General features: G+C 34.9%; 1 long non-coding RNA gene across 1 annotated transcript in view; it reads right to left on the bottom strand.

Moving 5' to 3' along the window:
• LOC125156054 (uncharacterized) overlaps positions 1–12,451 on the bottom strand; it is a 30,898-nt gene extending 18,447 nt beyond the window's left edge. Inside the window, exons 1-3 of the long non-coding RNA XR_007148452.1 lie at positions 12,274–12,451; positions 10,734–10,952; positions 6,785–6,865 (exon numbers count right to left, since the gene is read on the bottom strand). This is a non-coding gene — a long non-coding RNA (uncharacterized LOC125156054). The remainder of the gene's footprint in view (positions 1–6,784; positions 6,866–10,733; positions 10,953–12,273) is intronic.
• Positions 12,452–13,889: the final 1,438 nt, after the last annotated feature.

Below are 13,889 nucleotides of genomic sequence, written 5' to 3'. Positions count from 1 at the left end.
ACCCTTCTCTCTTCTGAATTTGCATGGGGTAAATACATTACAATCTATAGCAATCCTATGATTATAATTTAGCACCCTAGATTGTTAAATAAATTTTATTTAACTCTCTCTCTCTCCATATATATATATATATATATATATATATATATATATATATATCTTTTGGCAAATTGATATATATATATATATATATATATATATATATATATATATATCTTTTGGCAAACACCATCTCTGGAAGATAAGAATTGTGTTTCCACCCTTTGCACCCCAGTACTTCCAAGCATTTCTGTCACCAAATTTTGTCAACTAACTATCTGCTATGGCCTGTCAAACAGAATCCACACTGTGCATGATCTGGAATTCTAGACTGTGCTTGAGAAACTCCTGGGCCAATTCCTTGAGGGTGAAATTCATGGCATTGACACACGGTAATTCCTCATGGAGAGGGATGTGTTGGGGACTTCATGACTTCTAGAGTGGCCCTGAAGAAGGTGCTAGTGCACATCATTAAGAGTCTTGCATCGAGTTTCAGGTTACACTCAAATGTGCCATGCTTTACAGGAATTTAAAAAATAAATAAATAAATAAAATACACACACACACACACACACACACACACACGCATACACACACACACACACACACACCTATATGAATGTAGATGCACATATATGTATGTCTTTGAAGTCAAGACTCTTCTGGCTTTATTTTTTCCACACACTGTGTTAAGCCTATACAAAATGTGAATTTATTGCATGATGAATAAATTGATGCCAGATAGAATGACACACTTTGATCCATTAGACTTGCTTTAAGAAAACTCTGCAAGCTGCAGAACTGGTATTTCTGGAATCCATTTAGGGGTGACTGTGAATTGGGTCAAAGGGAATTAAACAGATGGAATTATCTGGTTTCATTTGAGTGAGCTGAGAAAATAGAGATAGCATAGCTTGGTTTCCATAGTCAGCAGCATATAACCTTTCATTTAATATTGGACCAAATATAGATAATCAAGACCAATTTATATTATCAAAAGTCATTTCAAATGCTAGTAAATACTAAACCCACATAGCACTAGCCTTGAAAGCTTATGTTGTGGAAGAAGAAATTTGAATTGCTTTGTCTGTGCTTTAAATATTGTCAAACAACTAGCTTATTTGTTTATATGCCTTTTTTCATCACTTCCATTAGTTTAAATATTACATGGTTGCACAAATTAAACTGATACAGACATTCAGTTAGAAACCTGGAGGCAAGTTTCTGACCTAAAAAGCACGCAGATTTGGTAGACTGACAGATCTGGGCTTAAATCCAGATTTAGTCACTTGCTAAATTTGTGCCTTTGAGCAAATTATATAAATTTTCTTAATCTCAGTTTCTCATTGTCTAAAATGGGGTAATATTTGCCTCACAGAATTATTTGGTGATTAAATCAGATCATATAGTACCTTCTACACAGAAATCACCAGTCCCTTGTCCATACTGTTTTAAAGCATGTTGATATAAATGGTTACATTAAAAAAAAGAAATTTACTAATTAGAAAATACCACAAAAATATCGAAGTTAAAAATGATGCCTGATGTCCAACTAATTTTCTTTGACTGTTCCATGGTGGCAGACCTCGACCAGTACAATGTTACAATGTCAGGAATAATAGCAGCCAATTTGCCAAAAGGACTATGAATGCAGTCTTTGCTCATCATACTTCTAAGTCTCAGAACTGTCAAATTACCCAAAGGAATTTTACAAGATAAATTATTTTAATCATTTCTGAGGATGTAAGAAATTACTTAGATTTTCCTCCTTGCTATTAAGTTTTCCTATGTCCCAAGTATATGAATATTGAATGCCCTCTATTTTTATTTTCTTGTTTTTAAATTGTCTCTCAAAATGACTTGGAGACTTACTGAACAACATAAGTTAAATGACACTTTAAAATATTAGGTTGAACAATACTGAAACAACTTTAAATCAAGTGGTTTCTGCATAAATTTATATTAGTGTTTTGAAATGGAGATTTAGGAAATAATCTAAATAATTGATTCAAAATAAATCATTTTTTTCTGCTGTCTTTGTAATCACTCCCTTGCAATTGACTTTAAGTTTCTTGCATTTCTCTCCCCCTCTGTCATTTCCCGACAAGGCCATGACACTAGTTAAAAGTTAAGCCCAAATATTCACCTACTTTACACCTAGCATAGGGCTGCTGACAGGAAGAAAAGCCTTCAAATGCTGAGTAACCTTACTGCATGACCGTAAATATCAAATGACTATAGGATGGAAACTGCCTTATCACACTAACTTAACATATTAGTACTCCCTTACATAAAGATAACCATTTCATATCAACTTTTTTACTCAGACCTTCAAAAGTTTCCCCCAGCTTCCAGTGGCTCACCTATAATCCATAACTACCACATACACATGAGCATATAACCCAGAGACAGAGAGTAGCACACAAACTCTCAGCTGATATCCTAGGTTTGAGAACACCTTAATCTTCTTCCCGCCAAATCTACTTTCTAACAGCTTCTGTTCAGTTATACTGGGTAAAGTGTGCCCACCCATATCCAAAGTCAAACCCTTTCTTGTAGGTCTGGATCTCAGTTCCCTCTCACATTCTTAAGGATTTTGCTCCTGCAATCGTAATTTATCTCTTGAATTATTAATTTTCTTTTTTATTTCATTTTGTCCTTAGCATACAAACATAATTCTAGTATATTCCATCCTAAAGATTCCACTCTTAATCTCATATCTTATATGTTGACTCTCACTCACAGAAATTATTTCAACAGGGTTGTTTATATTCACTCTCTCCAAACTGTATGCTATTTTCTTTTTTCAACTTGTCCAGTGATGTGTCAGTGCCTACTCTTTTGGTGAAATTGGTCTCACCCAAGTCATACAACGAATTTGTGTGCTGCAAAATCTAATAGTTACTTTTTTGTTCTTGGCTTCCTCCCATTCTTAATAACTTCCAACATAATTGTTCAGTCTTTCCTTCTTGAAATATTCTCTTGAATTTTAAGACAATCAGCTCTCCCTGCTTGCCCATACTGATACTGTTCTTTTCCATTTCCTCTGCTGGCTGTCCTTCTTTGTTCAAACTATATGTCTTGTTGGCTCCCAGGTTTCATGTAGGCCCTTTTTTGTCTCTATATTGAATCTCTGCCTAAGTAACACCATTCCATACTAGACAATTTTATAAGTACTCTGACAGAAGTATGAACAGTAGAGTGAGGATATAATCATAAAACAGATTTTTCTCCAATTATGCCTTCAAATATGAACTATTGGATATCCTGTAGTAGTGTCTAGGGCAGTGGACATACCTTTCCAGTCACTCTCAGCTGTCATACTTTCAGCCAAATTAACTTTAAAATTGAATCTCATATCCGATTTTATAATTTTTGTCTATCTGTCGTAAAACGCCTGAGGTGAAAGATACATCTAGTCGCACTTCAGTGCTGCTCTCAGGAAACATGGAATGTGCCTAGCACCTATTATTTCAACTTTGGACCTTTAGTCATTTATCTGGACTGCAGGATAGGAAAGCACAGGGCATCCTGCTACACATGGATGGCCCTGAAGTAAGAACCAGATGCCAGATACAGTTCCGTGATAGAAACCCCCACGTTGAGATGGGCCTGGAGCGAGAAGAGGTACACGTTCGGGCAAGGGTTGCTGGTTTCTCGAGGCTTGGTGATTAAGCTCTTTTGGATAGTTGAGGTCCATAATGAATTTAACCCCAGAATTAAGGTTATGTGCGATTATATACTGTTATGTCTTATGTAATATCAATGAATTACTGTACCTGCTTAATATTCATTCAATATCCAATTGCCTTCCTGACATTTCCCCTTGGCTTTGAAATGGGGGTCAAAATAGAACTCTTAATTTCCCAGTCCCTCCCACACACTTGTTTCTCTATCAGTCTTTCATATCTCATTACATGTCACTATTATCTATCAAATTGGTCATGACGAAAACATGAGTTCTCTTTGATTCTTCTTTACCCTTCACCCCACCCTTCCTCCAACCCAACAACAAGACTGTCATCTTCATTTTTAAATATGCATTTCACACTCATGCATCTTGTTTAGATCTCCAAGGTTACCAGCTTAGTCCACAGCACCATTCTTTACATAACTGTTGTAATAGCCCACTAACTGGTCTCCCACTGCCATTCTTGTTCCTGGAATCCATTTTCTGCATTCTAGAAACAGTAATCTCTTCAGTGTGAATCTGTCACTCCCCTTTCATAAGCTTCGATGGTTGCCTGTTGCATTCTGAACAAAATGAAAACTCCTCACCATCCGCTAAAAGGCCTTCCATGAGCCAGTCTCACAGTCATCTTTATGTTGTTTGAAAATAAGCTAGTTTTAACTTGGAGGCATAGTACCTGCCAGCCTCTCTCCCTGCAATACTCTATGACTGTGTGTATTCATAGCAGTCCCTCTCTATCTCTCTGTCTCTCTCTCTTTTCTCTCTGTAATTTAGGTCTCAGCTTAAATATGTCTACTCTGTGAAAACTTCCTGACCACTTAATCTGTATTAGGTTCTGCTATCTCATCATTCTTTTTCATATGATATAGTTTTAATTCTCTTGTCACTTGTCACTATCTGAAGTCATCTTCATTTATTTGTTTAATTTGTCATTATCTGTTTGGCACAGATAACGCTTTGCATCCACAATTTCCATTTTCTTTTCTTCCTGGGCACATAGACTGTTTTTCCTACGTTCCTGGCAGCCAGGTGTGGCAGTGTGGTTAGTTATAGCCCTGGAATGTAGGCAGAAGTTACCTGTTCTGCTTTCATGCCCGGCCTTTAAAACATCTACAGACCCTCCAGGATCCTTCTCGCTTCATCACTCAGACTATTGTGAACAATCTGGTGACAGACATTGAGAAGCCACCAGCAAGGAGGAGCCATGATTTCTTGATCAACATATGGAGTACTAAATCCAAATACACATTTGGACTACAATGTGAGTGAAAAAAATAGCCTTTAACACCTTAAGTCATTGATTTTAGAGTTGTTGACTGTAGCAATTAGCCTACTTTGACTAATATATCTTTCCTGTTCATTACTACACTCACAGTATCTTTAACAGAAGTGCACTAAAAATATTAAGCAAATGAATGAATGATTGGATGTTTAGTAATTTAATGTGCTTTAAATACATATCCATGCATCGCATATGTAACTAAGAAATTTTCAAGCATAGACCTCTTTAATGATTGGAATATTTTTCTAGTAGCAGGTTAAGACTAGTTAGAAAGGCTTAGATAAAGGTAATATTTGGATAGAATAATTATTGATTTGAAAATCAACCCTAAATTCTTTGACTCTGAAACACTGTAAGAATGTCTTTAACAGAAACTAATGGGGAGATACTTAATTCTCCTTTTTGTAACCAAGAAAAAGATATTTCCATTAATAGCAAACTATAAGACTTTAATAGAAAATACTCCACTGACAGACTTTGTCTTTCTTTAAATATTGGTTCAAATGAAAATCGATGTCGTTTTTATTTGAAGTTTGGTAGTTAAAAAGCCAAGCTTAGGATACAGTATTTTAAGAGCTATAGAAAATCACAAAAGCCAATGTTTTACTAAGTTGGTAGCTATAACTGGATAATAAGTTATATGTAATAATAACTGGATAATATCCCAATGTTATAGTGATAGAAGGTTAATCTGAAACTAAGATCCTGATCCCTTATTTCTTAGTCACTGTTCATTTCCTGACACTTGATTTTGAAAATTCAGGGTTTTGTTTGTTTCTTTGTTTGTTTGCATACAGTGACTACTTTGGGCTTTTTCTCTTAGATTTGTTTGATTACACTGAAAGAATCCTCTATCAGTACTTGGAAAATGACACAAAAGCTAAATTATGAATTATTGAAATAAACTTCAATGCTTTGGTTATTAGGTATGAAAGAATACATAGATGCAAATAATAAATACAAAATAAAAATATTTGTATACTTAAAAACTATCTCAGTCAGGTTTAAAGCTACCTTCCCCCCCCCTTTTTTTTCTCCTTTTATCCCTCTTATCAAATGTTGCCTGGATATTTTGATTCTACTTGGAAAATATCATTAACTTTTACCTTTTTATTTCTATTTCCATAGTTACAATTCTAATTAAAACTCTCATTATTTGTTGCTTGAGTTATTTCTGTAACATCCTAAGATTAACATAATATAGGAGGTGATGTTTCTTCATTGTTTAAGATTGATTCAGCCATGCACATCCACCATAGCCTCCTTGGAGTTCTAGAAAATTGGTGCATTAATTTGTTTGGTCAATTAGCAGATCTTATCGGGCTCTATCCCTTAGATAGGCACTATACATGTGGAGATCAACTCACTATCCACCCAAATGGTAGATAAATATATAGCTTTATAACTTCTAGAAATGTAACTCATAGAAATGTGGCTTCATTGCTGTAACAACCAGAATAAAAATGAATTCTTCCCAAAAGTATTGAAGAAATTTCACTGAGGAGGTGACATTTTAGGTGGATCTCAAAGACCCAGTAGACACTTAATCAAATTATAAAATGTTTGAAAGCTGCTCCTGAACTGAAAGTTTCAAGATAAATTGTTCAAAAACTTGTTAGCAGTCTGAAAAGTCGTTGAGTGTAGAATACTGGGAATGCAGGTTAATTGGGGAAAGGAAAGTGATGTGGCTCTAAAACCTAACATTGCATATATAGCCAGAAGGTTCTTTATTTTCTGGCTCACTAAACAGGTGCCTTTATCTTTCTACATACCTCTGTTTACATCCATCCAAACTCTATCTTCTTGGTCAAAGAAGATTGAAGAATGCCTGAGGAAAAGTACTGGAGGCAAGTCTGGAAAAGAGGGAGAAACAGATTATGGAGGCTTATATTTCTTTTTCTGAGATAATATAGGTTTCATTCTTTAAACAATAGGAAAGGAACAAGAGTTTCAAACAGTCAACTTGATGAAGGATGATAAGGTCAACTAGTGGAAAAGCTAAGGTTAACTGGTGGAGACTGACATAGTGAGAGATTTCGGAGTTCATGGTTTTGTGAAGGTCTAAACTAAGGCAATGAGAAAGGAAAGACTAAAAGAAGCAAATTCAAGAGTGATTTCTGAGGCCAGAGAAGATGTAGTATCTACAGACCTTGGCAACTGAATGAGAAAACAGAATCTAAGATCAAAACAAGTTTTATAGATGATAAGCCCTTGGGTTAATAGGAACAACATATTTAGAGAATAGTAACACAAGAAGTGAAAGAAAGTGATTTCCTTGAAGGTTGGGGAAGGAGGTGGATAACAGGACACATTTTTAGGCAAGTATCCATAGACTGATGGGAGATTAAACTAGATGTTTTTTATTAGGCGAGATTTAAAAATAAACATTGGGAAACATATTTTTTTCATTAAAAATAAATCCTCAAACATTGTTAGAACTGTTAACAATACATACAATATTTTAGACATTACTAAACATGAAATTCTAAGTTTCAGCCAAATTTAAGTAAAATTCTCAATCAAATTAGCTTTATTATTGTTCTAAACTTTTTGAAAATTTTATCACTGCTTTACTAATTCTGTGAATTTGTTCCTAGGACTCCTACATGTATTCTGAATTCACGTTTCTTCTGAAATAGGCACACCAGCTAACTACGGAGTTTTAGTGAATCTTCACTGATCAGTATGAGTCTGTAACTGTTCTCTGTTAAGGGTAAATTTTAGTTATTTGGACTAAATAACTTCAAGCTCAAAATGGCCTTGGGGCTTGAAGCTATTTGTAAGTAGTATCTTAAGTGACCCTTAAACTATGTTTAGTTTGTTCTGACTCAAGTTTTCTTGAAGTTGAAATATAGCAAAAATAGATATTTCTGTCTTTTTTTTTCTTCCAATGTTAAGTTAGAAGAAAAACTATTAGAATTCCAGGGATCTTGCTTATTTTAAAAGTATTCTCACAATAATTCCTTACACAAACTGTTACTTGATGATCATCTACTACTCTAAAAATGACTGAAAAGTCCATGCCTATGGAACTTACAAAACATCAAGGTAATTTCACCTTTTCCAAAGCTTTCTGTACAACTTTATGAAGTTGATCATTCTATGTTTGGGGAAAATATACAATGGGACAAGCTGAAGTCCCAGAATAAGAAATAAATCATTTATGGTAACATTAATGGGCCATTCCCAACAATCACCAAAATTACTTTTAGATGTAGGCACTCACAAATTTCTTTTAGCTATTATTTTGCACCACAGAATGAAGTGGTTACATAAGCAATGCCTGAAAATCTCAACTCCAAGCACAATGTTGCTTCTGAGCCAGGATTTGCTAAAAAATTCTGGCTGTTTGTTAAAATTAGCCCTAATCTAGCTTTGAATTTTCTTTCCTCCGGTGCTCAAGAGCAAAATTATCTAATCCACAGAACTCTGTGTTAACAGTTTTAAGTGTATGTGTATATATATGATTTTTATATTTATTAAAATATATCTACATTTAAAAATCACAGTGAAAAAAGAGACTCCAGATAGAACAGAGAGACATAAGAGCTCTTCCTGAGAAGTTTATTATCTAGTAGTAGAGAGCGGGTTAAAAAACACCAACATAGAATAGCTTAGAATTTGTAGTAAGAAATGAAAATGTGATCAAATTTTACATCACCCCCTCTCCCACAAAAAGTCCTTAGGGAGGACAGAGTAATCAGTTTGCTTAATTAATAAACATTTTAAAAATTAAGAAAAAGGGTCAAAGGTGATATTTTTAGAGTAACATTCATTACTTTTACCTGAATAAAATTTTATTCATCCTTTTTTCACAACCAATGGAGAAAATGTTAGAAAATAGATATACAAAAGTCATTTATACTACTACTAACTAAAGATAATAAGCACATGCCCTTGTGTCTCTTTTCAGCTGTTGCTCCTCTATCTAATTTTATAAATTTACTGTCTTTATCTCTGAGTGGATACTGTGGTATGCCATCCAGATGCCCTTTAGCCCTGAGACATTCTTGCTTCCACTGTTGGGAGTGTTGGAACCACAGGCCCTTGGCTGAGTGGCTCTTTCAGAGTCACTCTCAGCTGAAGTGGTCCCTGTAAGATTGAATCACCTTTTCCAACTGCCATGTAGTTGAACTCCCTCCTCAGCTTGGTTCTGCTTCATTTCCTTAAAGGTATTGATCCCAAGGGCACGCCCTACAAAACTTCCTGCAAGCAAATATCTATTTCAGAGCCTTGTTTCCCAGGAATCCTCACTTAAGACCCTATTCAAATGATTTTTTAATCAGTTTCCCCCCATGTGAAAATATGCATTACTAACTGAAACCGATATGTAAAATATTTTCAGGGACTTCATGGTCTTCATCCTATGAACATATTTACTTGATCATTCCCTATTATTGAACATTTAAGACAAGGAATTCAGAAGATACAAGGGAGTTGCAGGAAGGGAAGCATGGGCATGAAGACTGGTAGGTTAATTGAGCAAGTGTAGAATAGAAGTGCACATTTACCTTGACAAGAGCAGAGAGTCTAAAGAGCAAGAATGGTAAGGTAAGAAATGCAATGGAAAATGGAGCTCTGAAAGCCAAAGTAAAAAGTTAGAGTTAGAATAATGAAGGGCAAGCAGATTACTTGGAAAAAAAAACGGGGGGAAAGTTATTCTAGAAGGTACATGGGAATGAAGTACAGCGGAGAAAACCTGGAGGCAAGGAAGTGACTAGGTCTCTAGCGCTCTTCCTCATGTGGAGGAGAGACCCAGATGCCTGGGATAAAATATTGGCTGTTAAGTTGGAAAGGGAGGCTCAAGAAACATAATAGACCCCCCCAAAATGTCAAGTCTTAGTGATAGATTAGATGTAGTGAGGAAAATAAAAAGGGAAAGGGAAAATGACGATAAGATATTTTTGGCCTGCAGGACTGGAGGAAGGTGAAGCTTTTAATGGTTGGTAGTGAAATTCAGAAAGGGTGACTATTGGTAGCAGAAGGTGATTAACTTATGTCCGATAGGTTAAATTCTTGGTGTCAGGATTGGCAAGGGAAGATTATGCAGGGGCGGGGGGAGGCTAAATATATGTTTTCTTATCTGTATAAGATGTGCAAAAATTTCAAAAAGATTTTTAATTGTAGCAAAGTGGAAAACAAAGTCATGTCACAGCAACTGGTACACGCAGGTATGCACAACACTGGAGTCTTTTCAAAAAAGCAATCAATCAGCATATTAACAGCAAGAAGTCTTACCTATTTAAACAAGTTGTGTGTATGTGTGTATGCATATATATACACATATGTCCTCTAAGAAAATTATAATTATACATGTTTCCTACAACCTTGAAAACTAAGTATAGAATATCAAATTTCTTGGGACAATAAGCAGATATCCTATTTATGGAGAAATAAATATATTATTTAATCAATACTAAATTTCATTTCTCATAATAATAAAAACATAGACAAATTTTTATAACTGGACCAGTTTTGCCACATTTGGTTGTAACTCATAACATATACTTGGTATTAAATGTAAGAAGGATTATTTGATGAATGAAAAAAATAATTAAAGTCGTTTTGAAGAATTAGCTTGGAATGCTGAATTCTTGATACATTACTCATTTCTAAACTATTTTGACAATGGAGCATAGTGTTAATTCATAATTTATTAATACAATCCACTTATATCTGATCCTCATCCCAATTTGCCCACATAATCTATTCATTCTTTACCTCCATAGTGTTCTGTATAATACATGAAGTTCTGGCCTTCCAGGCTGATGTTGGTTGCCCAAGAGCCTTTTGTTTCTTTCCTTGCTCCAAAACCCCATTGAGACATGGGCAACATTTAGGGGCCAGGAGCGCATTCTTTCAATGTTTCAAAAGCCACAGGTAAGATGCCGAAGTTGTACGAGTTTCTCTGAAGCCTCAGTGAGTCTAAGGGACCTTATACTGTACAAAGAAACAAACAAACAAAAAAAAACACTTTCATGATCTGCCTTACATTTACCCCCACAATATAATACCCATAAACAATCTTTCTTTGTTTTTTTCCATAAGGCCCTGATGCAAATTCATGATATCTGAGACAATTTCTGTCTTATCACGCCCATGATTTCCTCTCTATTGCATGTACCTCTTAACTCTTTCCTCCCCAATATCCTTAATAGAAAGGACTCAGAGGGGTGACACCAGCAACGTGGCTGAAGAAGACACCCTTCTTTGTATCTCCACTCAGCAAAATTTGGCATCCATTCATGGACAAAGTGCCTTTGCGGGAACTTTTGTTTTTTCCCATCAAGTAATTTGCTTACCCTTCATTATTTTGCATTTGTATCTAGCTACTTTATTCTTACATTTAACAGAAGTTTGCAAAAGGATTATGTGATGCCCAGGAAACTCAGGGGCCCATGAACTGGCTGCAGAAAATTTCCTTGAGTGTGATATGACAATTTTTTTCAGTCTGCATACACAAAAAGGTAATCCTCAGAGTAATCATGCAAGCCCATGTATCAATTATTTGTGCTATGGACAGAAAGCCTAGATGGTCCAGGACATACTGAAAGTAAGGGAAAAGAGAAAGAAGAATCCTTTTTTTCATACCACCTGAGTTTCTTAACCTGTGGCTGCCTTTAAGCTGTTTAGAACCAGGTTAGCTTTTGAAACTAATCTTAGGACATCTTTGAGACAGGTTGCCCTTTCCCCTTATTCCCTATGATACATTTTTACTAGTCCTCGTGTATATGTTGTTTCCCAAAAGATCCATTTTGGGGTACTAATCAAGAAACCCTAACTTCAGGAACGAAGGACAAGACACCAAGTGACCTCTGTCTTTTTTGTTTGTTTTTTTCCCCTGAAGTCACAATTTGGACTATGAAACTGGTTCTGCCTCTTCGTCACATTAGACGAGGAACATTGGCCGAAAGATCCTCTTTAAAGACCTGGAGTGTTGGACTGGACGTCAAGACATTTGTATTTGGGCTTCTTTGGTGCCACTGTTTGAGAATGCTAAGGCATCCTGACTTTGCTGTTTCTTTCCATTTTAATGTAGAATGAATGAGCCCTGAGTCCTGTCGGAGAATATTGTGTGACTGAACTGGAACTTCCTTTAGAAATATTTAGAATTCTCACTCAAAGTTGCATGTCTAAAATAATTTTTTTAATAATGCTATTTCTACTATTTTATAGCTGCTGTGCTATTACATTTGTGCCTATCATTATCACACCAATATCTGTTAATTTTTGTTTTTTTACTGAAGTGTAGTTGACATACAAGCTTGTCTTCATCTGATGCTGGAGGGCATTGAGAAACGCTGCTGGTAAAAGTGGCCCTCAACCCCTGACTGGAATCTTCGGACAGAGGACTTACTGCCTCTGGAGGAAATAAATCTGTAGGCAAAAAAAGAGGCATGCTTTACTAGTAAGGAGCTCACTGGTGAGAAGACTAGAAAAGAAAGTAGATAATTTTAATATTTGGGAAAAAAAGAAAGTACTAAAGTAATTCCTAACAGTCACCTGCTTGTCAAAGGATCTAAATAAAATTAAAATATAAACATTTGTACTTTCAAAATTAAAGCAACTCAAACTTGATCAAGAATACACTTATTATTTAAATAAAAATAAACCATGGGGTAATTTTAAAACACAAGTTCTGCTGCTTTATTTCAAAATGCTTGCATGTAGAAATATTCAATAAATTCACAATTTCAAGAGACATTTCTATCCTGAAAAGCAATATTAAATCAGAGATTTCAAATGTTACTTTGTGTACTATGGGTTATCTAATAAATACCTGATGACTTAACTCTGATAATGACTGGATGGTTAACAGTAATGATCTAAAAAGATATGATGATATTAAATAACATTAATAATATTTCATTCATTTTTTTCTGTTATTCAAAAAATCAGTGAATTATCATACACAACATCTTTCTTTGAAAATTATCAAAGTACAATAAAAAAGGGTTTTTTTGCTTACATTTTCTAATAAATTTTGATAATGCACACATATGAATAAATGTAACATATATTCAGGTTGCATAGAATAAACAGGAAAACACCAATGTCCAACTTTTACAAGATGGAAAATAGTAATTAATGAGTAATTCAGAAGAATAAACAAAACCCATACTATATAATATTTGTAAATAGCTTATAATTTACTTCATATATCAGTATCTATGTTAACTCTTAATTAATGATATATTTATTTTTATATTGAGGACTTAATTTATCTCAAAGAACCTATAGTTTGCCTTACAATATCTTGGATTCAAAAAATCCCTTCCATTATAAGCCAGGGTTCCTTCCTGTCATAGATAAAGGTAACTTTTGTATTTATCAGCCTGATATTCAGTTAAAAAAATCAAATAAGTAGCTCAGAATGTGCCCAGAAAGCCTATTTTTACTGTAATCAATAACAAGAAGAAATTAACTATTAATTTCAAGTCTTTACCTGCATTCGTCCAGTATCTTATATACATTATTTCATATAATTCTCACAACAGCCTTATAGGAAACACGCATTAATGGTCAGTTTTACAAGGAAAGTAAATGAATTGGAGGAAGATGAACCTTGCCCATGGTCCTGGAGTCCTTAGGATACAAACGTAAGTGTCCCTAATTCCACAGCCAGTGTGTCTAGCTTTTTATGTGGGATGTCTCTGCAATCCCACCTTCCTGCCTGAACCATAAATCTTGCCTGTGAGGATTTTACAAATCTAGTGTCATCTTTCCATAGACAACAGACCTGGACTAGCAGTGCATAATATCTGGCCTAATGTAATCATCTTACGATATAAACTAAAGTTTCTACAACAATGTGGGGAATACATTCTCTATATCATTCCTCCCTATATCCCTGTTTTTTTTCTTTTCCAATGCACA

This window comes from Prionailurus viverrinus, chromosome F2, assembly GCF_022837055.1.
Source record: "Prionailurus viverrinus isolate Anna chromosome F2, UM_Priviv_1.0, whole genome shotgun sequence".
Lineage (NCBI taxonomy): Eukaryota > Metazoa > Chordata > Mammalia > Carnivora > Felidae > Prionailurus > Prionailurus viverrinus.
Note: the sequence above shows the minus strand (reverse complement) of the source record. Positions and strands in the feature narration are given on the sequence as shown.